General features: G+C 32.5%; 1 protein-coding gene across 3 annotated transcripts in view; it reads left to right on the top strand.

Annotated features, from left to right (window-relative positions):
• The window catches only part of LOC120416770 (solute carrier organic anion transporter family member 5A1), a 137,631-nt gene that overhangs the window by 66,410 nt on the left and 43,578 nt on the right, over positions 1 to 27,643 (top strand). Inside the window, exon 4 of one of the 3 annotated variants that reach the window (XM_052707189.1) lies at positions 13,173 to 13,219. The exons of the other annotated variants lie outside the window; for them this stretch is intronic. The gene's annotated coding sequence lies outside the window, so the exon portion shown is untranslated. The remainder of the gene's footprint in view (positions 1 to 13,172; positions 13,220 to 27,643) is intronic. 3 annotated transcript variants of the gene reach the window in all.

Below are 27,643 nucleotides of genomic sequence, written 5' to 3'. Positions count from 1 at the left end.
ATGGGAATTTTATGTTTTTTCGGTTTCGGAAATGTTTATAATTTTTCTGTAGAACTTAATGATTTCCGAAGAAAAATTGGTTCTAAAGGACATTAAAAAATTCAGAATCAGAAATTTTGTTGATCAAAACCACGAATTTTGCTGCTTTTTTGATAAGAATCATATTTTGTTAGACAAATTCAATTAAATTTCTAACTCTCTGAAAATATTTTTTCACGCCTACCCTTACATTTATCGAATATTTTAAAACAATGTTTTATTGTGTACTAGTTTTTTTTCTCGAGTGTAAATACCCGTCTTTGCTAAAGTTTGTATGAAAAACTGATTTGCAGCTTTCAAACGACTTTTTACTCATTCACATATAAAAAAAAACAAAAAGCAAAAAGCAAAAAGCAAAAAGCAAAAAGCAAAAAGCAAAAAGCAAAAAGCAAAAAGCAAAAAGCAAAAAGCAAAAAGCAAAAAGCAAAAAGCAAAAAGCAAAAAGCAAAAAGCAAAAAGCAAAAAGCAGAAAGCAAAAAGCCAAATAAATAACGACGTTTGAATAGGTTTGAAATAAACCAATTCTTCAATTTGAAATTGTCTTATGAACTGCTTATTAGATAAAAATATGAACTTCTCAGTTCTTGGCAAACTCACTCACACTAGTAAACTAATTCGTTCACTCAGTGTCACAACTTTTGGCCGCAGCTCGTAAACTCGCTCATAACATACGGTTTATATGTGTGGCAAAGGTGGTGGTGGCGTCGCGATGATGATGATGATGTGTAAGTTGTAATTATGGTTTTCGCCTACAAACTTGCACTTGCCAACAAACCAACTCGTTGGCGCGAGCAATATGCTTATAGGGAGTGAAAATTTTCGATTTTTTCATGCAAATTTGTTTTGGAATAATTAATTTGGCGTGGAGTCCAAAAGTTTCACATCCGCTTGGTTTGGTGCTTGGTGCTCGGTATGCAGTTTCAGGGTTATGCACACGAACTTGATTGAAAAGAGCTCGGTTTGTTTCGGAGATTTTGAAGTTTGCTGAAAAGTTGAACAAACTAAATCTAAATTAAGTATTCCTCATCCTAGAAGAACATCCTAGCAGTTATAAAAATGCAATCAATCTACTTCATTAAGTTTAAGATAATATGCTAATTTTATGCAAACTGGGATGGGAGCCGTACCGATTCTTGAAGAATTGTCCCCTTAAGTTTGCATCTCATCAGTAATCTGGTGGAATTACGCGAGAAAGGAGGACTCTTTCGGAATTATTAATAGTACGTACATCAAGACTTGGCGGTGAAGAGTCACACTGCTGTGCCGTACGCAGATTTAAGATTCATCGGAAGAGACGAATGATCTTGAGCTCCAGACTCTTAATTCTTGAACCGAGTGGTTCTTGGAATTTGCACCGAACAAGTGCTGCACGAGAAGTTGAATTTGAATTTATCAAATGGATATCCGGGGAGCTGACCTCTTGCGCATAATCGTATTCCGAGGAAGTACAGAGGGGAAAAAGAGGAATTGCGAACAAGTTCTTGGAAGACGACGACTTTAAATTCAAATCCCGTGAATTTCGCTTACTGAAACCGACTGGAACAGGTTTATATTGGATGGTTTTTGCTCGTTGCTTTTGTTGATTGCAATTTACTGCACTGCGGGATACGACTGCTGAAATTTTTAAACAAATCAACGGATTAGAACAAGAGCAAATGTTGAAAGATATTTTAAATTCAAGTTTTAATCTGTGGTTTCACGTTTGATTTAGGTTATGTAATTATTATTGAAGAAGAAAAAAATATCATAATCATGAATAAATTAAACAAAATTTAAAATGGTAAAATAAAGCACCTCCACATCACTATATCTTCAAAGGACTAAGTCAATATTTACCCAGCATCTCAAATCAATTTCCATCCCTTGAACAAACATTTCCCCACAAAACGCACTCAAAATCCCCAAACACAATGCAGTCTTTTAGCTGTCATCCAAAGCAGCTTTGGGCCGGTTTTGCCTTGACTTGCAAATGTGACCCAGAATAAAAGCTCCTGGGCATCAAACTGCGTTGTTGTTAGTTTGTTTGCCAAGAAAAATGTTCCCAAAAGCCCCTCTCCTCATCTCCTTCCTATTCCGGGGCAACCCTGAATCCCAAGATCAACATCGTAAAAATCGTAAAGGATTTGAGCTTTTGGCAGCGGCGGAAGCTTCCTGGACTTTCTTCTGCGAAGTATCGTCGTCGGCCAAAAAAGGGGCCGTTGAAAGCGTCAAGATTTACGACTGTGGGTGTGGGGTTTTTCAAGGATTTTTGGGAATCGCTCGAGACATGGCACATCTTGGATCTTCCGTTCATTTTCTCCCTCTGGGGGGTAAGGGGGATGATGGCGAATCGGGCGGAAGAAATTTTTAATTGGGCCTTTTTGGGGGAAACATCGAAGGGGGTCTTGAGGTAGAACACAGTCTGGTAGCTTTCGTTTGCGTGTGAGAGCTTGAAAATGACGTGCAACATTCTGTCAAATTTTGGATTGGTCGCTGAAAATCTGAACAGTTTTAAAATAACGAATTTTCAAGATTTTAATTAGAGGTGGGCAAAACCGCTCTTTTTAGGAGCCGCTCATTTTCAGCTCATTAAAAAGAGCCGCTCTTTTAAACGGCTCTTTCGCTCTTTTTCAAAATTTGGATGAAAAGATTTTTTTAAGAGTCGTGTGATTTTATATGTTATTTCACATTGGACTATTACAAATTATTTGATAAAAAAAATAATACTGAAAACGAGAAGATGCCCTTGAAAACCATAGGTCTTGGCGGTCTCTATGTCAAGATTTCTACTCGAACCCAAACATTCGAGTAATTGAATGGCATCCAAACTTAAATCTAGGATGTGTTGAAAAAATTGCTATTAATTTTAAAGTTGCGTTTATTTCCGCAATAATTGAATTTATGCTGATATTTTATTTGGAGAAAACATTCTGTGAACTCTGTTCTACATTCTGATTTTATCGATAAAGTCTATAAACGCTAAAGTTTTATCGGAAAAAAGGATTTATTTATATATTTTTCCAAAATATCTATTATTTAGCTCTATTTATATATTATTTTACAAATTATGCAATTGTAAAGGTGTAAAGTGAAAAGATTTTTTCATGTTGTTTAAAAAATCATTTACTTTTGGGATTAATTTTTATAAGCATTGAAATATTTGATATTGTATTTTCAATTCTCAAAAACAAATTTAATTCCACTTTTTTTTCGAAATTCTATAAACTATATTTGATATTGTATTTTCAATTCTCAAAAACAAATTTAATTCCACATTTTTTTTTTGGAAATTCTATAAACTATATTTATAACAAAAATCATGGCATTTTGAGCCGGTTCTTTCAAAAGACCGAAGTTTAAAAAATAATCGCGGTTCTTTTTTTGTGAGCCACGGTTCTTTCGCTCTTTTCAGTAAACCGGCTCTTTGAGCTTCTCGCTCTTTTTTTGCCCGCCTCTAATTTTTATGATTATGCAATCTTTAAAAAGTAGTTCTTGGGAATTTAAACTTCCAAGAAGTTTTTTAAATCAAATTGAACACCTGAAAAAAAATGAAGATAAATGCAAATTAACCCTGATAAGTCACCCAAAAACCAAATTGTTCAAAACTTGCCTATATTTTCATAAGAATCAGTTTTTGGAGTTTTCCATTCCGAATTAGATGGTTTATTTTAAATTGCTTTTTTGCATCTCAAAATTGATCTGATCTATTAAATATTTTTAAGTTTTTGTTTTGTTTTTAACTTTAGTCGATCTTAATAAAATATGATTAGTTTATTTTGTTGTATGAATTAAAATGTTTCAAACGATTTTATTTTGAAGATTACGGTATATTTGAAATTTTCATGCAAATGATTTAAAATTAAAGGCTTTTAAATGGTGTTCAAATCGCTAATAAAGATATTTCAAAAAGGCCAATGACCATTTCGAAAAAAATCGGCAAGCTGATTTGGTATTCAGTGGGAAAACTACCAGAATAACAAATCTACTTTGGTTAGGAGACATATAAAAGACTTAAAGGTTCTTCAAAAACCGTAAATATTGTTTTTATCAATTTCATTTTCTTTCTTGATCATTTTCGATAATTTTTAGTAATTTGGCTCTGTCAAAAATGTAGTTATTTTATGTGGCTCTTGTTTTGTATTTTTTGAGTTTGATAGACTGCAAGAATTATTTCTATGTTTTTTTTTTATTATTTTTAGTGTGATCATTCTATAGTTTTATTTTGAATGATGGTTATGGAAAAAAAAAATAATCAAATTTCGATTTTTTAGGAATTACTAAACAAATCAATTAAAGAGTTTTTTTTTGAAATAATATTTCTTGAACTGTTTGTATTCTTTTAAACGCGACGAAAAAGTGAAAAATCTTAAACTTTCAAAATTCAAATAGCTGTAGTTTGGAAAAATCAAGAAGCGGCTTTTTCGGGTGACATCTCGTCGCTTGTGTCTTATCTTTTTACAGCAGACGTGTAACAAGATATCACACAAGCGACGATGTGGTATCCTTGGAAACGAACCTCATTCTCTTTTAATGAAAATCAGAGATTTTGTTCAATGTAAATTTTGTTAACGGTATGAGTGGATCAAATTTAACCTTTTTATGCATGTTTCTACTTTGAAAAATGGCTCAGGAACCCGAAATAATCACCAGAAAATGTGATCTCAGGTGTCTCCGAAGCAAAAACTTACACCTGGAATTCACTTAAAAAAGCCTATTTTATATGTTAAACTGACTTTCTCAAACCGTTCTCAGTCTTAAATGGAAGTTACAAATGTTCCTTACAAGCTCCAGGTCGAATCGAGTTGATGTCTGGATCGAACACTTTTTTATTTGAGTTTGAAAATTGTGCTATTTTTTCACTAAAATGCCAATAACTACTTTTAGATTTAACCAATTGAGATGTTTCACTCTTCATTTTGTTGCATTTTTTTAATCTTTTCAGGTGTTTTTTGAATTAAAAAAAAAGTGTTTTGCTTTAGTTACAGTCATTTTTGTCGTCTTTAAACCTCTAAACTTTGTTTTCAGGCAGATTGGTTAGGTTGAATTTAATTTTGTCAGTTTTTTTCTTGTTTTGTGAGTAGAAATTATAAGCTTCATTGATAAACTCTTGAACTAAATATTCCATTTTATATTAACAGTCTTATTATATATTTCAATCTAGTTAAAGGCTAATTAATTATTTTAAATCAATAGAAACTATGAAATCATTTAAAAAATAGCGATGTTCAGTTTCCCACGAAACCAACCCTTACCACACGAAAGTTAGCGAGATGCCTGTTTGTGTGAACGGGGGGGAAATTGGGGAATAAAATTTAATCGAAAAATATATGGCTTTCCTTGAAGGGATGCTGATACTCTGGCGTTACTGCCTTGGTGGTTTCTGTGTGTGAGTGTGTGTGTGCGAACGATCAAACTTTGAAAAAGGACGAACGGTATACAAGTATGTGCGAGTGTGTGTGTGTTTGCTTCGGCAAAGCAGAATAAATTATAATTTATGTTGAGGTTATTAATATTAAATTTACATCATTAAAAGGGCCCGAAGCGGCATTGCGGGTGCAGAGATTTTACACACACGGGACGTGCTTGGGAATTTATTTGGCTCTTATTTAATCGGCAGGATAATGTTTGGCAATCGTAACAAAATTTTGAAAGGAAATTGTGCAATATTGACATCAATATGCAAATGCGTTTTCACACAAGAAAGGGAAAAAAACGCTGTCAAAAACATGAAAAATGCATTCTCGCAAAACACCATAAGTGCATATCTTCCAAGTTCATATCGGAAGCAGCTGCCAGCTGCTGGAATTCGTTGTGGGAGCTATAAGGCGTCATCCATAAAGTATGTCACGCTCTAGGGGGGGAGGGGGGGGTCTGAGCAAGTGTGACATTGCGTGTTATAAGTATAGGAAAAGCGTGACAAAGGGGGGGAGGGGGGGTAAATTTTGGCTGATTTTAGCGTGACGTACTTTATGGATGAAGCCTAAAGTGGTACAATATTCAAAAACACAGAAGCCTTCCTGCGGGTTTCCGTTTCTTGGGAGATATTTCTTTCAGCATTTTTTTCTGTTTTGCATCTCCAGATGGAAAATGATTGTTGCAATGAAAAATATGCATTTCAAATGCTCAAGGAAGGGCAAAAGGAAAGTTCATCGGAATTTATATTGCACTACAATGAAATGAGAGGATTGTTTTACTTTTGAAGAAGGACTTTTAACCTTGAATTACCTTGGGATTGAAGATTTTTATTCACTTCTTAAAATGATTTAATTTCACTCTCGCGAGGCATTAACTCATGTTCGGTCATTGCTCCCAGGGAACAACAATTTCGTCTTTTCGAAAGAGTTTATGCCAGCTAAAAATACCACATAAAACGCCTCACCGAGGCTTACTACTAAGAAGGTAAATGTTTAATTCGAAATTCTTCGCCGAGCTGCATACATTCTGTGCACAGCTGCTTGGTAATAGCATTAATCCGTCATGGAAGACAGCTCGGATAACGACGAACTGTCTACAGACGTGACGGGATTCCTTAAAACCGCCTTCTTTCAAATCAGTCAATCTGGCGAGACGCCTAGAGAACGTCGTCGGAACTGCAAGAATAAAATTAGATTAGACGCGATCTAGACAGGGTTGTGAAAAACCTTATTATTTTCAAAATTAACAATTAAGAATCTAAAATCACCAATCTCAAAACTCATTCCGTCTATAACTCAAACTATTAGGCTCGAATCTCGCAAACCTCGTTTCTCGCCCAAATAATGGCTTGCTAAATGTGCGCCCAGACCGTCATAATTCAACTCTTGGTTCGTTCGCTTCCCAGGGCAAATTGCCTAATTTGTCCGCCACGGAACGGGACAACGCTACCCAGGGGAAGGTGGGAGGCGGAAAAACGTGAGTTGAATGGGCGAATATTTTCGTCATGGGGACAACAAACTAAGCGTCCGCGTTTTGATTGATCTTTTTCAGTCACGCGATTCAGTTTTGCGATGTGTAAAGCGGCAGTGTGGGGGCTGTTTAGAAAGTGTCTCAACGAGACACGGTCGATGAAAATGGTGGAAATTTTCAAATAATTGTTGTGTGTAATGATGGGCAATAATGAGAGCTACCATTTTTTTAAACTTTTCTTGTGCTAATTAAGTATCTTCACTAACTTGTTACCTAGAAACTCGAAACAAATTTTGAAAAAAAGAACGGTTTTAATTTGATTTTTACAGTTTTTTTACAGTTGGATTGATCCGTAAAATTATCAGTTTTAAAGTTCTGTGAAGTGGTAAATGTTTTGGTTAAAAAAATCACTTGAAACAACATATCTGAGACAAATTTGTTGATATGAGAGCCAGTTTTCTAAAAAATCTCGAGAGAAAAAATCTTGACGTTAAAACAAGAAAGTGTCAATAGATTGCCATTTTGAAAAAAAAAAAAAAATGCCCGCTTCCTCTACTAGGTACTTCACATTTACTAATCTTCATTGTCATTACCATAATTCCATTTTTTTTCTTAATACCATTCGATTGAGGTTAGGCGATTGAGGTTTAATATTTGTGTTTTTATAGAAAGATTTATCTATTTTTTTGCCAAAATTTCATGATTTTCTCAATAATTTTTTTTTTTTATAACTGACGCGCTTTACAATTATTTGTACATTTTTTATGAAGAGGAATTAATAAATATTTTTAAATGAGGGTGAATTGAACATATTTGTTTTAAATGAAATATGTTTATTTCAACATGTTCCCTTAACTTCTTGTATGTAAAATATGTAATGTGTCTTGTAGTAAAATATGAAAAATCTATATGATATTTATGAATTATTAATTTATGTTAACTGGTAATCACTTTTAAAAAGTAAAAAAAAAATAATGTGATATTTACAAAAGATTCATTATTTCTTAATGAAGATTAATTCTACGTGAATAAGATAATTGGAACATATTTAAAATATTTGTTTTAACAGTAATAGTGTACCAAGTAAAATAAAATTATGTTTTGATTTTTTGAAGTGATGGATGGACATTGTGTGGTAAACCCCACTACATGATTTCAAAATAAAAATCTTTTGACAAGCTTTTTCCAAAAATTCTTAAGAGATGAGATGTTTTTTTTTAATTCCGCTGTATAGGTTTAAATGAGTATCTCTCAAGAATTTCACAATTTTTTTCGAGATTTGAAATTTTGATTTTTTTATTTTGATGAATCTTTGTCTATACATTCCCTTTATCAAAGAAGGTATTCTGCTTCAATAATGTTTCCATACAAGTCTTCATACTATTTTGGGGGTGGTCTTGTATGACATATATGTGAGGTTGGGAAAAAATCTGTAAATCTGGAAGAGATTAGGACTTTTCAGAAGAAAATAGATAAAGCTTTCGATTTATCGTTTGACTTTTTTTCCGAAAATACTTTTTCTTCGTGTTTTTTATTTTTTTACGGGGATTTTTTCAGCACGAGTCGTACATTTATCCAACGAGGTTTACCGAGTGCTGAAAAAATCAAGTTATGCAACGAGTTCCACACAACATTTTTGGCAATTCCGAAAAACACCCATTGAGTTAAATTTTAAGTTAAATTTTCATGTATTTTGTCAATTTAACGATTTATATATCATAAAAATGTTGATAAGTGTTACTTTTTGAAACAAGTGTTGGAAAGTTCAACTTTTCAGCACCCATTTCAGTGCATTTGTTTTGAAAAGTGTTGCTATTCGATTCTGTTATTTTTGGTACAGAAAAGTAGGCTATTTCGTTGTTCATGAATGACAGGAAAAGTAAGTACTACTTAAGTAGTACTTATAAGTAGTTTCACGACGAAATTGCAAAAAGGTATCTTTGCACTACAGTTTTAGATTGTGCAAAGTCTGGTACAAGAAAAAATATTTTTTGAAAAAATGTGATTTTAAAAAAATAATTAAATATTGTGAAACAAAACTTCAAAATTCATTTCAGATGCAAAATCAAATTTTCATTCGGAAATGCCTTTACACATTTTTGATAAAATAAAGAGCACCGTTTTCGAGTTAAGTGCACTGCACTGAGTTTAAGTATGGTGAAAATGAGTTTTTCTCAGTGTCTTTTAGTAAGCCATAATTTTTCAAAAACGCGATATCTCGGATACTACCGATTCAATATTCAATGTAAACAAATTGAAACAGTTATGAAATTTTTCCTTTTTTCCTTAAAAATAATTTTGAAATTTTAAAGCACATCTAGCACAATATTTTAAAATGTCCAAAATAAAAAATGAACTTTTTTCAAAAATATTTCACTGCAAAATGCCTCAACTTGAAAACGGTGCAGTTTATCAAAAAAATGTGTAAAGGCAATTAAGATTGCAAATTTGATTTCGAATCTCAATATGATTTTTGAAATTTTGTTTGACAATATTGCGCCTTACAGCAATTTCTAGAGTTTTGTGTCAATCGTGCTAGGCCTAGATTTTTTCATCACACTGCTTTGCAGGACTGAGAACTGTCAACTTTGCGCACTTTGCACCTCAGTAGAGTGCTGCGGGATTATTTTCATCACAGTTGGCAAACTGAATTTCTATCACACCATCAAAACAAAACAAGTGCAATGCATCAACTTCTGACCACAATCTAGTCACCAAGCTGTGGTGGCCGTGGCAGTTAAGTCTTGAGATGGTCTGTTAAAGATTCTTGGATCGAATCTCGTTTTTTTCGTTTTTTCCACAGTCGGAACAAGTCGGAACACACTTTCTCTGGGCTGGACGAGCTTTCTGAACTTCCAAAAATAAATAAATAAATAAACAGCCTGTCATAGCAACGGATATCATCGTCAGCACTGTGAAGGAAAATCACTGTGATGAAAAAATACTGTGATGAAAATAATTGCGCAAGACTCTAGTAAAGTGCAAAATGCGCAATATTTTAGTTTTTTTTTTTAAATCACATTTTTATATCTTAGGTATCATATTTTGCATTACCTTAACTCTAGCACGAAAGAAGAACATATCATTTTTTTCCCAAAAAATTGAAAGAATTCTTAAACTTTTAATAATTAAAAGTCGAATATAACATCGGGATTTTTTCCGTGTACCTTTTTTCTGAAAAGCCCTTATCATAACACTGAAAAAAAAAACAAAATTTCTGCTCAGGCTCAACTCGAGAGAAAGCATGAACTTTAGGGACTTCAGAAACAAGTGCACTAGGGTGGCAAGATAAATTGAAAAAAATATTTTTGGCCTAAATTGGCACAGTTACTTATTTTTGCCTAAGGAATGTAGTCAGAAGTTATCTCTGATGTCGATTTTTTGTTGCACCTTGCATTTTTTTTTAATATTGAGACCGAACCGAATGGCTATTTTCCAAAGTTTGTTTGGAATTTATAAATTGCATGCAATATGTGCAAAGAGCAAATTACAAACATAAGAAGTGATAATTTGAATTCGACTACCAGAGTTATATTCAGAGATAAATATGTACAAATAAAATCATAATTTAAACCTATAAATATTTCTTATACTTAAAGAATAAGTCAACCCTTCAAAAAATACAGCGGCGATGCTTACGATGTGAGAAATCCATTTCGTTCATTTTCATGTCTGCCAAGACAGTAGTTGTAAACATGAAATTTCCCAATAAAACTCCACCAACCTTCCGCACCCATCGACTTCTTCCCCAAAAGCCGTCAAATCCAGCCAGTCTTTTTCTCGCTCGTTTGCATCGCAAATTTGATATCTTGGCTCGGACCGAGATTTCGCCGTCTTGCAAGTTTCGGAACAAGTTCGAGCGCCCCCGAAAATCTCTCTACCAGCAGCTGAGAACGAGCACAGACAGTCGGTTGCGGACTTGGCGCGGTCGGTTATCGTTAGTTAATGCTTAGTGAGTGTGTAATTTTCATTTGGCCGTTCCGTGTTCTTCGTTCTCTCTAGAGCTTCTCAGCTTCAGCTGATGACGACAATAATGAGCTGTGTAATGGGTGGAAGAGCAATCATCGCTCCTCCGGCGGGTAGAATGGGGTAGTTGTCTGAACAGTGAACAGCACTGTGTTGCTGAAGCTGACTTTGTCGGTCCAGTTTTCCGGTATGTAGCCACGGCTTCAGTAAATGTCGTGTTTACTACACTTTAACGTGCAGCTATGAAGTATTATTAGCTTTGATGTTTAAAGTGCATTGCAAAAATACAGGACTTCATCGGTCGATTTTCTTACGGTTTCAGACTCATAAGATTCTCATTCTAGGAATCATACGGATAAACCTTTCTAACATAAAATCTAGGTTTATTTTCCAACTCTGCTTGAAATCTTTGCTTATAAACTTTTTTTCAGGGCTGTGGAGTCGGAGTCGGAGTCGGAGCCGGAGTCGGTGGAGTCGGGTCTTTTTGGGGACCTGGAGTCTGAGTCGGAGTCGGAGTCGTCAAAACTCGAATAGCTGGAGTCGGAGTCGGAGTCGGAGTCGGCTAAATTTTATGAGCTGGAGTCGGAGTCGGAGCCGGAGTCGTAGATTTCTGATTGACCCGGAGTCGGAGCTGGAGTCGGAGTTATCAAAATATTTTATATAATTTATGAACTTATTTACTGTTCAATATTTGTTATAATTCAGGTTAATTCCCATTTTTTTAAATTTATTTATTGAATCGCGTGCACTGCGTTGACATTTTTATAGTCAATTTATTTTTTAGATCAAGATATTTATCAAATGTCATGATGTTTTCGAAGCATAATTCATAAAATAGTAAATAATTGTGGCTGTGTAGTCAAAAAATTAAAACATATTAAAATGGTTCTTTACTGTCTCTTTTTGCTTGTATTTACAGTGTGTAAAAAAGCCCTATGCACATTTTGTGATGAAACATGTAAACAATTTAAAGTTTGACAGAAACCTAGGACTACGTTTTGTACAGAAACTCATGACGAACATTTTGCTACATGCTACAAGTTCTATAACAAATACTATTACAAAAATCAAAAAAAGGTACAAAAAAGTGTGTTTCGAAAAATTATCATAAATAAAGTTATTTGTTGAAAAATCATCATAAATCCAGCCTCCCAACTCCAAATAGGCATCTTTGACCGATTAAAAAAAAAAATTTGGATTAAGTATAAAGTTTACTAACTTCTTAGTATAAAAGTTTATATTACTCTGGAAATTCTATATAAAACTTATCTAAACTTAATTTTGCAAACTTTTAATTCAACTAAATGTCAATATATTACCATAGAATTGCTAAGGTTTTAAGTAGATCCTTTTTGTTAATAGGAAAATAAAGGTTTTTAAAATACCTTAAATCGGGATGATATGATTGATATAATTTTTTTTTTCAAATTTTAGAATTTTCTCATGATTTATATGTTTAAAGTATACGTCCACACATTTTCCATATACGTCCTCTGAAATAAATTCAAAAGAGCTTTAAAAAATAGTGACTTTAAAAATTGTCTATTTCAAAACCAGCGTATCTTTGATAGTTACTGTGTTTCTTTAAAATTTCAGCCTAAAATTATCCAAATGGATTTTATATGTCAATTCGATCATGAAGGTTAACTTTCTTGTAATATTAAATTTAAAAAAGTACAGTTGAAAATTAGTGAAGCAAGCATATACACTTAAAAAAATGAATGTAAATTTAAAGTAGTTAAATAAAAAGTTCCAACTTTTCAAACAAGAAAATTAAAATTTATTTAGAAAATTGTTGTGCAGAAAATGCGTTTAAATCTGAAGATATTTATGGTTTTTGTTTCATTAACGCTGAAAACATGTAACATAGAACAACGAACACTAATCTACCAAGCTTAGTATGGTTCCATATCATTCTGTATAAATAATTCGTATGTATAATTTTGTTAAACACCCCGAACATAAATTTCATCCGGTATTATTCGCGCAAGTGTGAACTGAAATGTGAGTGATGTGATTAATTGAAATTTTTAAAATATTTTAAATACAGATTAGGTGTCGGAGTCGGAGTCGGAGCCGGAGTCAACAATTTGTGGAAAGCTGGAGTCGGAGTTGGAGTCGGAGTCGGCTAGAGTTGGAAGGCCGGAGTCGGAGTCGGAGCCGGAGTCATTAATTTGTGGAAAGCCGGAGTCGGAGTCGGAGTCGGAGTCGGCTTAACTCAGAAAGCCGGAGTCGGAGTCGGAGTCGGAGTCGCTTGAAATATGACCCGACTCCGCAGCCCTTTTTTTCTTTTCTATTTTCAGGTACGTTACCTCATCACAATACCGGTCGTTATCGGAGCTTCAAACAAGTAAGCTGGTTTATGCATAAGTTTTTGAAAAAATCAAGATCCAAAGTCTCACTTACTCACACCTTCAATGTCTTTGCTCCAGTTTTTTCTCCAATTACAATCAAGAAGATGAGAAAAAAGAAGAACTGTCCCAAATGACCATTATCTACTTTACCTCTGGCACGTCGGGCCATCGCACACACATCTGCTACTGCTGCACCAATGACCTAGAAAGAAAAGCACCTTTTTTTTTGTCTCCCACTTCTTCATTTTCTTTGTTGTGTTGGGTCGGGAAAAGCTCTCTCGGTCACCGTGGCAGTCACGATCTTCTTCTACTTTTTTTTTTGCTTCACACTCACACACTCTCAGTCAGTGTCTACCTTGTGGCCAATTTGGAGCCAAACAAAAGGTAAAAAGTGTTGCTGGTGGTGGTGGCTCTTGGATGAATTGAACACTTGGCACCAAGGGATGCATTTTTCTCTCCATATCTTGGTCGCGAGGTGGTTGTGAGGGCACACGCAAAGTGCAAAAAGTTGGGGTTTCCACGCGGGCTCCGTATGTTTTAAATATGCTGCACACGTGTGTGCCGTGGGGTTTGTTAGTGCCGGATGATTATCTGGGGTGAGATTCGTGACAGTTTTTTGCTCGAATTTTTTTTTGCTCTGTTGCTAAAATTATTTTTAACGTTATTTTAAAATGAAACAAAATTTAGTTTTTATAATGATTTGTGTCAAGACGAAATATCTCGTTCATAAATTATCTCACTTTAAAATATACATAACCAAAATAAATTGATTTTTGTTTCTAGAAAAAATAAACCAACAACTTTTCATTTGATGATACGATAAGTCGCAGATTTGTATACATCAGAAACTGAATCGAATATTTTCTAAAAATTCAAATATGATGCTGAAAAACAATTTTTCTAGAGTTTTGTTTTCAAATGTCATATATAGATTGGAAACCCCATAGCGTATAGAACCTTTTTCTTTATTAAAAAAAACTTTGGATTTCTATTTAGTTTATTTAACAAGGTTCAAAACGAAAACCTTATCGTGGTTCGAAAACGATACTTTTAAAGGATAAGTATAATCATAATCGTAATACGAAAATACCGTATTTACCGTATACCTTATAATTTTCAAATTTTCACTAGCTACTTGCTACTGTAATCTTTTAAAACCCAACTCAAATTTTCTAAATTAAAAAAAGCATTTTCAAACGATGCTAAATTTTGTGTGTAAACTTCCACTAGATTAGAATTTTCAGTAAAAAAAACCGTTTTAAATAAAATACTTAAGTTTTCATTATTGGAAATATGGTGACGCCGAGTTTCGTAAAGCTTGTCAGTAGATAGTACACAAAATACCGTATGTTTTAAATTACTGAATTATTATAATTTTCATGATGAAATAAAAATTATTAAGGGTAACGATATTTTAAAATGAGTATTTAATGTTAAAAAATTAAACACAGTGAAAATCAAGCAATAATTTGCATTATTTGATTTCTATGTTCCAAATCATGAAAATATCAGGACTTTTCAAATTTGGTTAAAACAATACAATACGTCGATTGATACTTAATCTGAAATTTGCGTCGATTGATACTTATGTTGAAAATTATAAAAAATGAGAAAATTTGAGTATTTTACACAGAAAGCTCTTATTCAGTGAAATAGTTTTGTTAAGTAATAACTGCATTTCTGAGCAGCTAAATCACACCAAGTTATTTTATGAAGTTTGTAGATTATTTGATATTTATTTATTTTCATTTTGCACTTTTTTCAATTATTGTTGACAGGTGTTAGATGAGATAATATATTCAAAAATATTCTATTGAGCAGTTTTTGCCATTGAAATTATTAAAGTAGATTCCAATATTAGTACAAATTTGAACAATTTGCCCCTGCAACTAAAAAAAAGTATATAATGGTGACAGCCGTTAACTTTGCTTCACTTTTTTTTAATCATAATGATGATTTTTTTTAAACCTAGTGAAGAAAAAAAAACCTTTGTGTATCAGTTTCAACATAAATTTTGATGTAAAACATAGCCGAAAGAAATTCTCAAACCAAACTGTAACTTAATGGTTAATAATAAATCTGAATTGAAAAACAACGAATTTGTATCTGTAATCTTATTGTTATTCAAATTTTGTCCTAAACCTACCTTAGAATACAAAAATTATATCATTTGATTAAAACAAAGTCTTCATCGTTTCAAACATCAAAACTTTTGAAGCAAAAAAAAACATTCGAGCTATCAATTTTTATTAAACAAATGTTATAAATAAAGTCAGAACTTCTCTTCCACCATCATAATGATTTTGTAACTTTTTTTAAATAATTATCAAAATAGTAATCAAATAAATGTTTCAAAATCTCAATAGATTTTTAACCAATTTAATTGATTTTTCTCGATTTTTACATTTTAGTTTACACATAAAACGATTTTTATTTTATGGTTTTCGTGTGCTTTAAAAACATTAAAAAATACCCTTATGGAATTTAAAAAATTCAAAACATTTGCATTCAAGAACATTTTTTTTTGCATTGTCAATCAAATAGGGCACTTTTTAACTTTTTTTGTTGAAAATTCTGAATTTTTGAGAATCAAATGTAGTTTTATAAATTCTTCAATATGTTGCATATTTTTAAAAGTAGCAGAACTGTTCTAATGTCTAAAGGTTTTCATGATAAAAAAATAAAAAAGTTAAAAAAATTAAATTACAGGCCACGGTTTCAACATTTGAATGAAAAAGTGTCTTAAAATGCATTATACACCTGTCCAGTTGTTTTGCAATTAGAAGATTCCAAGATTTCTAAGTATTGACGAACATTTTATTTTTGTTAGAAAAAAAAGTTTTTTGCGGTGCTGAGCATTGCAATTTTATAAAAGTGCAAAATATTTTTAAACGAGACCAAACAAGCTGAATTTTAGATGTTGATTTGTGATGTTTTGATTTGATTTAACTTTTATTTCCATTGAAATTTTCCAATTTTGAGTTGGAAGGGGGGAGGGGGCCTAAATTGAAAATATATTTGCAACGGCCCAACGGTATTTTTTTGTATCCGCAAAATGTTGTAAATGTTTCGTATTAGATTTTACCTGGATTATTTTATGTTGCTCTTCAAACGACCTAATTTTCAAACCTTTCTCGAAAACTCCAGTAATCCCCAGCAAGGGAACAAATACCGTCCAGATGACTGACTCCGACAATTGTCGAAGCTCATTGCGGTTGGATGGCTCTGATATCCCCAACAAAACAAAAAACACATCTACAGGGAATACTCCCAAGGCCACACATACCTCCGCACCGGTGTGATCCAGGTGAACCCACGTCAACCATGATTTCCGTTTCCGGCGCATGCTGCTGGTCCACCGAGATAGTGAAAAAAATGGGTGTACTCATGCGGCCAGCTCAGCTCTAACTAACTAACTAGCTTGATAGATCTGTACAAGCTATACTACACACCGACACACAGGAAACAAGGGGCCAAGGGCTCTTCCCAGCACGCCAACTCGCCGCGGGAGGACACGTGCGGGTTGTGCACGGATGAGCGCACTCCGGGTTCCATCAAGGTCATGTTTATAGGTTCTATGTGAGTGCGGTGTTATGTTTTTTTTTTATTCTGCCACCACTCAATATAAGTTCAATACCGGTGGTTGTCCGTGCATCTATAGAAACTGATCAACGTCGTCTTTCCCCCTTCGGCCGGAACTCGAGACCTGCATATTGGAGACAGCGGTGGGCTCAATACATGATTTTATTGAAAATTTGAATAGGTTTATGAGATGACTATTTTATTTCAATAATTTGGAGAATTCACTAAACTCCTGAAAAATTGATAATCTTCATTTTTCTTTCGTTCAAAAATTATTAAAAAAATATTTATGCAACTTCTGGTATTTTGGTTTTTCTAAGAATTCTCACAATATCCTGATGTTTACAATAAAATAATGTTTGAACATGTTTTAACCATAAACACAAAAATATTAAGAAATTAAATTTATAGCTAATAAATTCTTATCCAACAATATCAACAAACCCACGTGGTCTCCCCTCACCCAAGAAGGGGGGTGAAAGGTCCACGTGACAGTGCAACTGTTATTCTGTCGTGTTCATTTTTTTCCCTGTGCCCTGTGCAATGTCCACGCCACATTCAGCACAGCTGCACCATCAGGGAGAGAGAGAGTGCCGCATAAGCCTTTCCGATGGTGCATCGTAGAACGTTTTGCCTGGGGCAAAGGAAATTGCTTTCTTTTTCCAAGTTTGCTCGCCGGTGGTGCTGGTGGGTGCACTTTCTTCGGGATTGTCGGAGGTCGGTGCCTCAGCTGGAAGTGTGCCGACCATGGACGTACAGCATTTTTAATGGGTTTATTTTCCATTTTTTTGCCAATTTAAACCAACTTTCTACAAAATTTTAAATTTAAGAATTTCAAATCAAAAATAATAACTAGAAAATTTAAGATCAACTACTTCTGTCTCAGAAATATTTATTTTTTGAATGTGTGTATCATAATTTTATTTCAACATTATTTTTTGAATATTTGTCTGTAATCTTCACAAAAAAATGTTGGGTAAAATTTAGCAAATCAATATTTGAAGCGCAGCACGCTTTTGCCCATCCAGTGGCACGTTTATTTAATATTTATATCCTTTACGAGAAATGCGCTTCTTGCAGGCGAAATGTGATTGATCGATTCGAGTTTCAAGTTCAACAACTCTGGACGAAATGAAAAATGACAACCGCTTGCGGCTAGAAGGAACAGAATGCATGTCACTTTTATAAACCATTTTTCGAAACATGTACTTATAGAGTTCACATTGCTTAACACTGCAATGCATCATTGCTGCCTCAGAAAACGAAGCAATCCGGCGAAATCTTATCCGAGTGAAAAAATCTTCCACTTGCGTGTGCAATCAAATTAACCCACTTTTAAACTGCCATCATATGGCAACTGTGTGGCATGCAACCAACCCGCCCTCGACGAACCCGGGAGGGAAAATCGCTTTCCATTTCCACTCACTGTGAACCATAAACTGTTCGCCATTTAGTATCATTTATTCTCATTAACTGCTCCATGGTCGCCCTCGTGACGATAAAACTATTATAAACCATTTAGTTTTGGACCCTTTTTTCACGTCCTTGCATCATAAATCATTTTTCCCATTTTTTCCCTCACGTTATCACATTTTGTGCAAACTAACTGCACAGCGGAAAATGGAGGCAAATTCTAGCGCAAATATTGAACTTCCATTACTGGCCATAACCTTCCATCGAAACGTCGGAATTTGACGCGAGCATTGCAGTAAAGTGCAGTTGCAATTCTGTCATGATTATTTTCTATTTTTTTTTATTCTCGCCATCATTCCCATCGGTGAAATACAGTGAATGCCAGTAATAGACATCGTTTGATCGACCGGAGCAAATCCATCCATTATCTGTGACGGGTACCGATGAACTGGAATGTGTAATATTACATCAGAAAATGATGAATTTTCATCAGTTTTTGGTGAATATTTATTAGGTTAACATTTTTACACATTGTTTATGTAATATTACTCAAAATAGAGGTAATATCCCAAGTAACAATTTAAGTTTTTTTACTTTCTTTAAGATAGATTCAAGTTATCTTAGCCAAAAAATATCATAAAGCCAAACTTTCTCCAGAACAACAATAAATCAGCGTTAAACCTGAGTTAAGAGCAAAGTGGACTATTTTAGGAGGTTATCAAGAGCGTTTATGCGGAGTAATTTAAAACTAAGCAACTTTGACGTTGATTTTTACAATACTCTGCAAATGCTCTTTATTGGTATTCTAAAACTTAATCTCAAGCTTCAAAAATTTATAACATCATAGAAGAGATCTTCAAGACTGTAATAAAGTGAACTTAAACTTATTTGCTCTCGTTGATGATAAAAAAGATTTGTCGAAGAAAAACCAGTTCTGAATTTTATTTCGTGAAATCCATTTAATCTTTTCGAAATTAATTCACAAATGGCCGATGAACTTAAGCTTACACCGATAATTATATTATAATAACCAAATAAATATAACTGTGACTTTACGCAGCCATTTTTATCGTAAAATTCTTGCCATAAAAATTTCACTGATCAATTTTTTTAGATGCCTCGAAAAAATATGCATCGAAGGCATGAATCTTTCAAAATTACTATGATTTGTAATTTTTAATGGAACAATTAATTCGACATCAGCAGAAAAATCAACATGGCTTCCGTTTTTGGGCGTTATTTTTTCATGTTAATATGGCTGATCTCATCAAATCTATTCTCTCTTACCCAAAGCAGTTATTAGAGCTATACTGCCCATGATCGCATAAATGTCCCATATGCATTTTCATCACTTTTGAGTTATTGATGCAGTTTTGTTCTAAATCGTGTGCTCTTTCAAAAGAGCCTATAACATCCAATACTTTGTTCTAGAAATCAGGAGTAAATCCAGTTTTTTCGTGAAAAATTTACACGTAGCCTTATGCGTGGGACAAACTTCAAGTGCGTTTTTCTCAGCTTGCTGTTTTTGCATATGGGACATTTATGCGAACATGGGCAGTATATTTCTTGAGAAGCTCTTGTTCAAGATTAAGTAAGAACATGTAGACTGCAGTAAGCTTTAATGCGGTTTTATCGCAGAGTAAAACGCGTAGTATTGCGACCGTAGCGCATGCACATATTTGTTTGCAGGAGGTAGATCCGAAAAAGATTTTTGGAAATGCTTTTTTGTCGTTGGATTAAAACAATGGTGTTAATTATTTTTCAAATCTTTTTATTTGTTCATTGAACGGCCGCGACTTTTGAAGAAAACACTGATCTCGCACTTGAATCTAAATGTAAGGACGGGTACTGGACACGGATTCACCGGCAGTTTGGTGTTTTGCTCGCACCTTATTCGACAGCCTTGACGAGAGCCTTGGCCACTTCAACGGCAATTCAGCCTCAGCGCGTTCCACATCAGTAGAGGCCGACGAAAGTTTACCCTGGGCGCCGGACAGGAGCTCACGGCACGCACCGGCATCCAGATCCTCAACCGGGTGGGCTTCTTCGGCCAGCACCTGTCGAAAAAAAATCACAGGGAAAAAAAACGTTGAAATAACGAACATTTTTAGTCACAGTAATCAACACGAAACCAATAAAAACACTAGCACTCCGCGGGACATTTTTCTCCATTCTCGAAACGCCTAATTCTGGTCCGGATGCGTCGTGCCGATTTTGCGTGTCGGAGAGGTCACTAAACTGACTGACTGTACGAATATTCAATGATTTGACAGATCAAGTTCAAAGACTCTTGAATTATGCTTTCATTAAACGGAGAAGTTTTAGTTCAGTTTTAAGGCAGTTTTGGCAATGTAAAATGGTCTTAAAAATAACCTCTCTGGGATAACTTCAAGTCAAACAACGAAGAGTGGCATAAAACAATGTGTCATGCTTCTAAAGTGCTCTTGAAGATACTTTTAAGAGATTTCTATCGTAAATCTTTAAAGTTTTGTTCAATATCATCACAACACCGAGTAGCAAATTTTAAATCTTTTATAAAACCTGCTAAGAAGTAGAAGCATTTTGCTTGTTACTTGGGATTCAACCTACCAAATTTTTAAACGTACCAAAATTCATTTTTTTTTTGCTTTGAAAATCTAGATTTTTTTTTGGTTTAATTTACTGTTAGGCACATTGTAAATGGATTTCGTAAATTTAAGCTTTAAAGCGCTCTAAAAACATTTGTCCCTTTTAATACTGTAGTCCAGCTGAAAGTTTCTTAATATTCAGATTTCCACTCAGTATTTTGTCTTGAGTATTTTCTGGGGTTTTCATATTATTCCAGCTCCCTTGAAATTCTTACCTTTTTTTATTTAAATAAATAAGACTCATTTTGATGTCTTTTGCCTGTTCTAACATTGTTCAATCGAAAATAGAGTTGAATAATTTGGTGTAAGATTGATGGAAAGTTCTAAGTTTATTTTTATATTATTTTGCATTAAGTGTTTCCTTTCAATATTTATTCTTTAAACAAAATAAAGTATTTCATCAAAAATCTCGCATATTTCAAAAATCTTTATTTTTTGTGAATTTTCTTATTTTAAACAAGAATTTCAAAAGGATCAAACATTCAATATTACGCCCTTTTGAAATGTAAGATTTGATTAAAAAAAAATGAAAATATTGTTTTCGAAAAGATCGGAAAATTTCACGAATGTTTCATATTTTAACATTGAAAATCGGACCATTAGTTGTTGAGATATCGACATTAGAAAATGGTGGGTTGTTTGGGTGAGACTTGAAAAACATCAATTTTCCTGTTTTAAAATCTTTGCTTGATAATATCTCAGCAACTAAGGGTCGTATCAACAAAGTTTAAAAATAAAACAAAATATAGAGATTTTTTTAAGCTTTTCAAAAGTATATTTTTAAAAAGTGGGCAAACATGGGCACTAATTAAAAAAAATTAATAACTGCGACTATTTTCAAAAAAGTTACCTAAAAATGGCTATAACTTGAAAACGGTGCATTTTATCAACATTTCACTAAAGTACTTTTTGATTGGCAAATTTGATTTTACATCAGAAAATGAAGTTGACAAACTTTTGCGACTAATTTTAATTTTTTTTGAAAAAATAAGTTTTTATTCAAAAATAACTCGGTTAAAGATTTTTTGCCCGTTTAAGTGACAAAAAGTGAGTGTAGTCAGTGTAGTCCTTAACCATACCTAAAACTTTGCCGAAGACACTAAATCGATCAAAAAATCCTTCAAAAGATATAGATTTTTGAGTTTTCATACATCATTTTTGTATGGGCAGCTGCCAACTTTGTATGGAAAATTATATGGACAATCTCATGATGCAAAATGGCTTATTTGGGCATACCGAAGGCACCAAAAAAGTTTCAGCCGGATCAAAAAATTCAAAAATTGAAATTAAAAAAAAACAGGATTTTGTAGAGAATTGCTCAATTATGAACGCCTCCGAATTTTAATAATATTAAAAACATTTTGTTTAATGGTAAAATCTTAGTACGGATTTTTTATAAATAAAATTGAATTTAACATTTATCAGCTTTTGCATTTTTTTATTTCGTGATGAAGAAAATTATTATTTTTTGATTAATAAGGCCATTGCATTTTTTTAAATTCCAAAGAAATCAGAGGACAAAAAATCATTGAAAGAAACTGATTTTTTTTTGAAATATTAACTTGTGTACTCGATTGTAAACTATTCGGAATTCATTGCCTTATACTTATTTATGCATTTTAAATTGAATATAGACATTTTAATCTATGCATAAATCTTAAATGTTAAGACAAAAGATATTTTCATCAATACATTGATTTTTAGCTAATTTTTATTGGAAGCCTAAAAGCCTTTTGTTATAAATTTAATTTGGAATTTTTGAAAATCAGGCTTGAAATTTTCCCACCCCTCTCGACCTCGACCAGTGCTGAGGGACAACAACTTTAAATGAAAATTGTACCAGCCTAAATAAAATCGCAACTGGCAATATTTTGATTCGCGAATATTTCATCAAAACTTGCCTGCATTTCCTGACGATTTCCGTCTATTTCATCATAATTTGTCTACATTTTCTGACTATTTTTTAAGATAAAAAAAATATTCATATTCAAACTTTTATTACTGAATGTTTAAAATGTTTGATATACCTAGTGTTTCGAATGAAGAAATGGTTTCAATCTATATATTGATTTTGAACAGCACATTGTTTTTCAAATAAATCATAATCTTTTTCCACTATGTTGGTATTTCGATTCCTTCGCAGAAATTTACAGCAGCTGCCAGACGGGAGCTTTCTTCCCATGAAGCTTTTTTTGTCTTCTTCTTTTTGTACCTACATTTGCAAAAACCAATTTGCAGATATAAACAATGCAAAAAGCACAGTAAAGCTAGAAATAGAAAATCAAATCGATACTAAGTAACGGCTCCCGGTTCTGCCAAGTCAGTTGAGATTTGGCAGAGAAAAGCATTTTTTGTGCTTTGATTTTGACAGCACTTCATTTATGGATATCATTGTCAGTTGCTCAAATGTTGCTTTTATTTGTTTGATCTTCAGTCAGGATGCAACAATTTACCCGTAGAATTTACCTTGTTATGCAATACGAGATAACCTTATTAAGTTGTCTTATCAAATGACTCCAGATAAGAAGCTTACCAGATAAATCTGCTGCTCTTCAAATGACGTCATCAAAAACTCAATTCGGAATGTTTGGGATCAGAATAAATCCCGCGTACAATAATTCCTCATGAAAAGTATTTTTAACCACAGTCATCTCGCGACCTCCCCCCGTGGCTGTGACTGCCTCGTGGGATGCTAATTAAAAACGATAAATCAAATTTGTTTTGTGGCTGGTTGGCTCTTGATCACCAAGATTAGACAGGCCCGGCTGCAGGGCCGTAGCCAGGATTTTTGTTCGGGGGGGGGCTTGGGTGCAAAAATTCAAGGAGTATAAAAATCAGCAAATCATTTATACCATCACTTGGTTTGTGGTATAATTATTGAGATGAATTGTAAAATTGTAATGTAATGTATGCAAAAAAGTTTTCAAAGATTTTCATATTAAGTTTTCAATGTCTTTATTGAAGAAACTCCTTCGTCATTTTTTTTTCTTTATTTCAACAGCTAGTTTGTATTAAAGGAGTAGAGAAAGTGTTTTTTTTTACATTTTCTTGTATGTTTAGTTGTAATCCAATTTCGTGATAAACGTCGCTAAATTTAAAATTTTTTTTAAAGAAATATCGATTTATCTAACCATAAGTATTATGTTTTCTGTATTTTATACTGAGAGAAAAACCCACGAACAAACTGGTAAATTTGACCTATTAAATTTTAAACCGTCTGGATTTTCATTTTCAGCTGTGTGATAATTGTGATGGTTTATCTGACATTTTTCATTTTTTCTAGCACAACATAAAACTCATAACTGGAATATTTGTTTTTCTTAAAATTGTATAAACAAACATAAACAATGTTTTATTTTAATTGAAATTTTAATGAAATACAAAAAATTAAATCTTTGAAATTTCAGCTTCTGAAGTGTCTCCATGGTAATTGGACGACCCTATAGGCCTATAATGGATATCTGTTAATAAATAGATTTGAAGAAAAAAAAATCAGTGCCTGTGTTTAATTTTAATGTTTTCAAAAATTTAGATAAAATGTATAAAATTAAATTTTAACGCCAAAATATTCACTGGAAGAGTTGTTAATAATTCATATGTAACCATTTTTAAAATGCATATGTAACCGTTAGAATTTTCCTCGATTGCATCAAACATTAAAACGATTCATGTTTAACTTTAATATTCCGACTAAAAGCCATTTTCAAATTCATTCCTCATTGTACTCTGAAAAATTGGTCCAGAATTTGAGCAAAAATAAAATTTGAAAACATGACAAAAAAATTTAATCAGATCTTAATTCTAAAGATAATTTTTTAATAAAATTTCAATCTATCGTTGCAGTGCTGCTTATCTTCGAAATTAAAAAAATATATTAAATCAAAATAAAATTTTCTGTTCGAATAAACGGTTAAATTTAAACCAAAGAGTATCAAAAAGACATTATTAAAGATATCCAGAGTCAAAATATTTAAAAGTCTATGAATTCATAGAAATCATTCATTTTTTATCGATAATATGCATATTTCGTTAAAACACAAAAATTAACATTATCCAATTTATTGAAAATAGTGTACAACTGTCCCGCCCGTGTGGATCAATCGGACCGCGCACTGGACTCACAATCCAGAGGTCGCCGGATCGAATCCCGCGGCGGGCGCTCTAAAAATTCAAAGTGTAAATATGGGTATCCGGCGCCGTCGCTCCGTGCCATACTTTCATACACTTAGGAGCCCAGGGCGGCGAAGTCCTTGTAGATAAAAAGGAAGACACTAGTGGTTGGTACTAGCAATGGTGGCCGACAGCTATAAAGTCAACTTCGTTTTTTTTTTTTCGTACAAACTGTTTAACAAGTATTTCAATGAAAATAATATAACAGCAACATCAAGCAAAACTTGTATTGTTCTTATCGTGTAAAGACTCAGAACCATTGGAGATTGATCTATTAGTTCCTGAGACACATCTTCTTGAAATAAAATAAAATGTACGATAAAAATTGTAAATTGTAACACGATTAACAAATTTAAATCTTCAATTCACGTATTTATTTATTTTGAAATAACTGTCAAAACTATATTAATTTTTAAAATAAGTTTTGATAACCAATATGATTTTTCAAGATAAAGGGGAAAAATAATGTAAATTGGCTGTGGTGCTTCTAAAACAAAAACACACAAATGAAATCCTTTTTTTTGTGTTTCTGGGATCTAATCATGTTGAATAATTAAGGATTGTAACCATTTATTAAAATCGATGTTTGTTCAAGCAATATCTTGACTCTGGGAATAAAATCCTGCACATTTTATGGTTTAGAAATTTTATATTTACGAAACCTTGCTAAATTAAAAATAAAGAAAACTTTATGTAAGAATTCATAAATCGATTAGTTTTATCCTGTAAATCTAATCTTAGTCTGCACTAGAATTCAAACATACCATTATTCGAAGCATCAAAAAAAATTATTTTTTGAATATCTTTATTAAAAAATGATAAAAAATGTTTTTTTTTATAATTTAAGGATTTTTTTAGTTGTAATTATTTTATAATTTTTTAAGTTTTTGATTTTTTTTTTCATTTTTGGAATTTCAGATTTTTTTGAAATTATCATGTGTAATTATTATCTTAAATTTTTGTTTTAAAAGTAAAGAATACTTTATGTAAGAATTCTTAAATCAATTAGATTTTTCCTATTAATCAAATCTTAGTCTGAATTTTGCTACAAGAACTATATTTTACATTCAAACGAATTTTTTAAAAAATGTCCTGTAGTACGGAGACTCTTAAAACTCCATAAAAAAAATCTCAAGAAACGGTCAAGAAAAGGTTTACGAAAAGACTTCTCTTAAGCGGTACGCAGCTGAAAAGGAACAGAAACAAAAAGCGTCGTTTGATATTTCTTCGGGTGCAATATGTGTTGATGAGATTTTGATTTGTTTATTTGAATGCGACTGAAAATATAGTTTGAAAATAATGTATTCGCTTAAATAATATTGAAGAATTGCCTCATGAAGCTGACTGTCAAAACGCTGAATCTTAAAATGCTGAAATAAGGGAAAAGCCATTACAATAATCACTTAATTTTCTGGTAAAAATAAATAAATTTAGGAATACTAGAATTTAAACATAAAAATATTTAAAGCATCCAAAAATTAAGATTGAAAAAACATAATTTATTGGATTTTGAATAACTTAATTTTAAAATGATATTTTTTTTTAGTTTAGGATTTCTTAAGTATTAATTATTTTATTATTTTTTCAGTTTTTGATTTTTTAATTTTTGGAATTTCAGATTTTTTGATATTATTCTGTTGAATTGTTATCTTAAATTTTTTATGTTTTTATTATTATTATTGTCTTATACCAAAAAAAATGAAATCAAAAATTATGAAAATTTAGTAATTTGAAAGTGTAAAATTTTTAAATCTTTAATTAGCCGTTGCGAATATTATTCTGAAGTTTATGTCACTAAACTCTGACCAAAGTCGAGAGGGTTAAAAATCAAAACTATAAGCTATGGTTTTATTATTTTAAAAGTGTTTCAAAACACACTTTAAATCAGTACAGTTGTTTTGCATCATTAGTTTTCAAAATATCTAGCTGATGGCGAAATGCTTTTTTCGTGAAAAAAAACTTTCCACGGTTCCGCGACATGTTACAAAAATTATAAATATTTTTAAACGAGCCCAAACATGTCGTATATGATTATCAAAGCAGGAAAAACATTTCATATTTGTTTTCCGAACCGACCTGGTCGCTGGTCCTAAAAAGACTTAATCGAAATAAGTCATTTCCATTAAAATTGTGAAGCTATTTATTTTAAAAATATTGTATTTGCTCTCTGTTTTTTGGTCCATTTTAAAAATGTGGCAACATAAACTTTGGAAAATATTTACAATTGATATTCAGAAATAAAAAATAAAAAAAAAATAATAAAGAAATTTTTAAATTTTCAAAATGCAAATTCTAATCCGAAAAATCCAAAAAATAGAAATTAAATAGTTCAAAATGAATTATTGATCAGAAATTATACAATTTGAAAATGATGTTTAATTAATTTAATTTCAGAGTTTTTGAATCCAAGCTTAAATTTTTTTAACGTTTTGAATATTATTATCATTTTATTTCTTCCTTTAAAAATCGCAAGCTCATGCACAAAGTTAAAAATTAGTTGATAATAAGGATTCACTTAGTTGATATTCCGATTTTTGATATATTTAATAAAAATTGGAGATTGGCCACGGTGGAAACTAAAAAATGTGACCAAAAGAAAGCATTTTGGACGAGTGGTTTCGGAAAAAA

This window comes from Culex pipiens, chromosome 2 (assembly GCF_016801865.2).
Source record: "Culex pipiens pallens isolate TS chromosome 2, TS_CPP_V2, whole genome shotgun sequence".
NCBI classification, from domain to species: Eukaryota; Metazoa; Arthropoda; class Insecta; order Diptera; family Culicidae; genus Culex; species Culex pipiens.
This window is presented reverse-complemented; position numbering and strand designations above follow the sequence as displayed.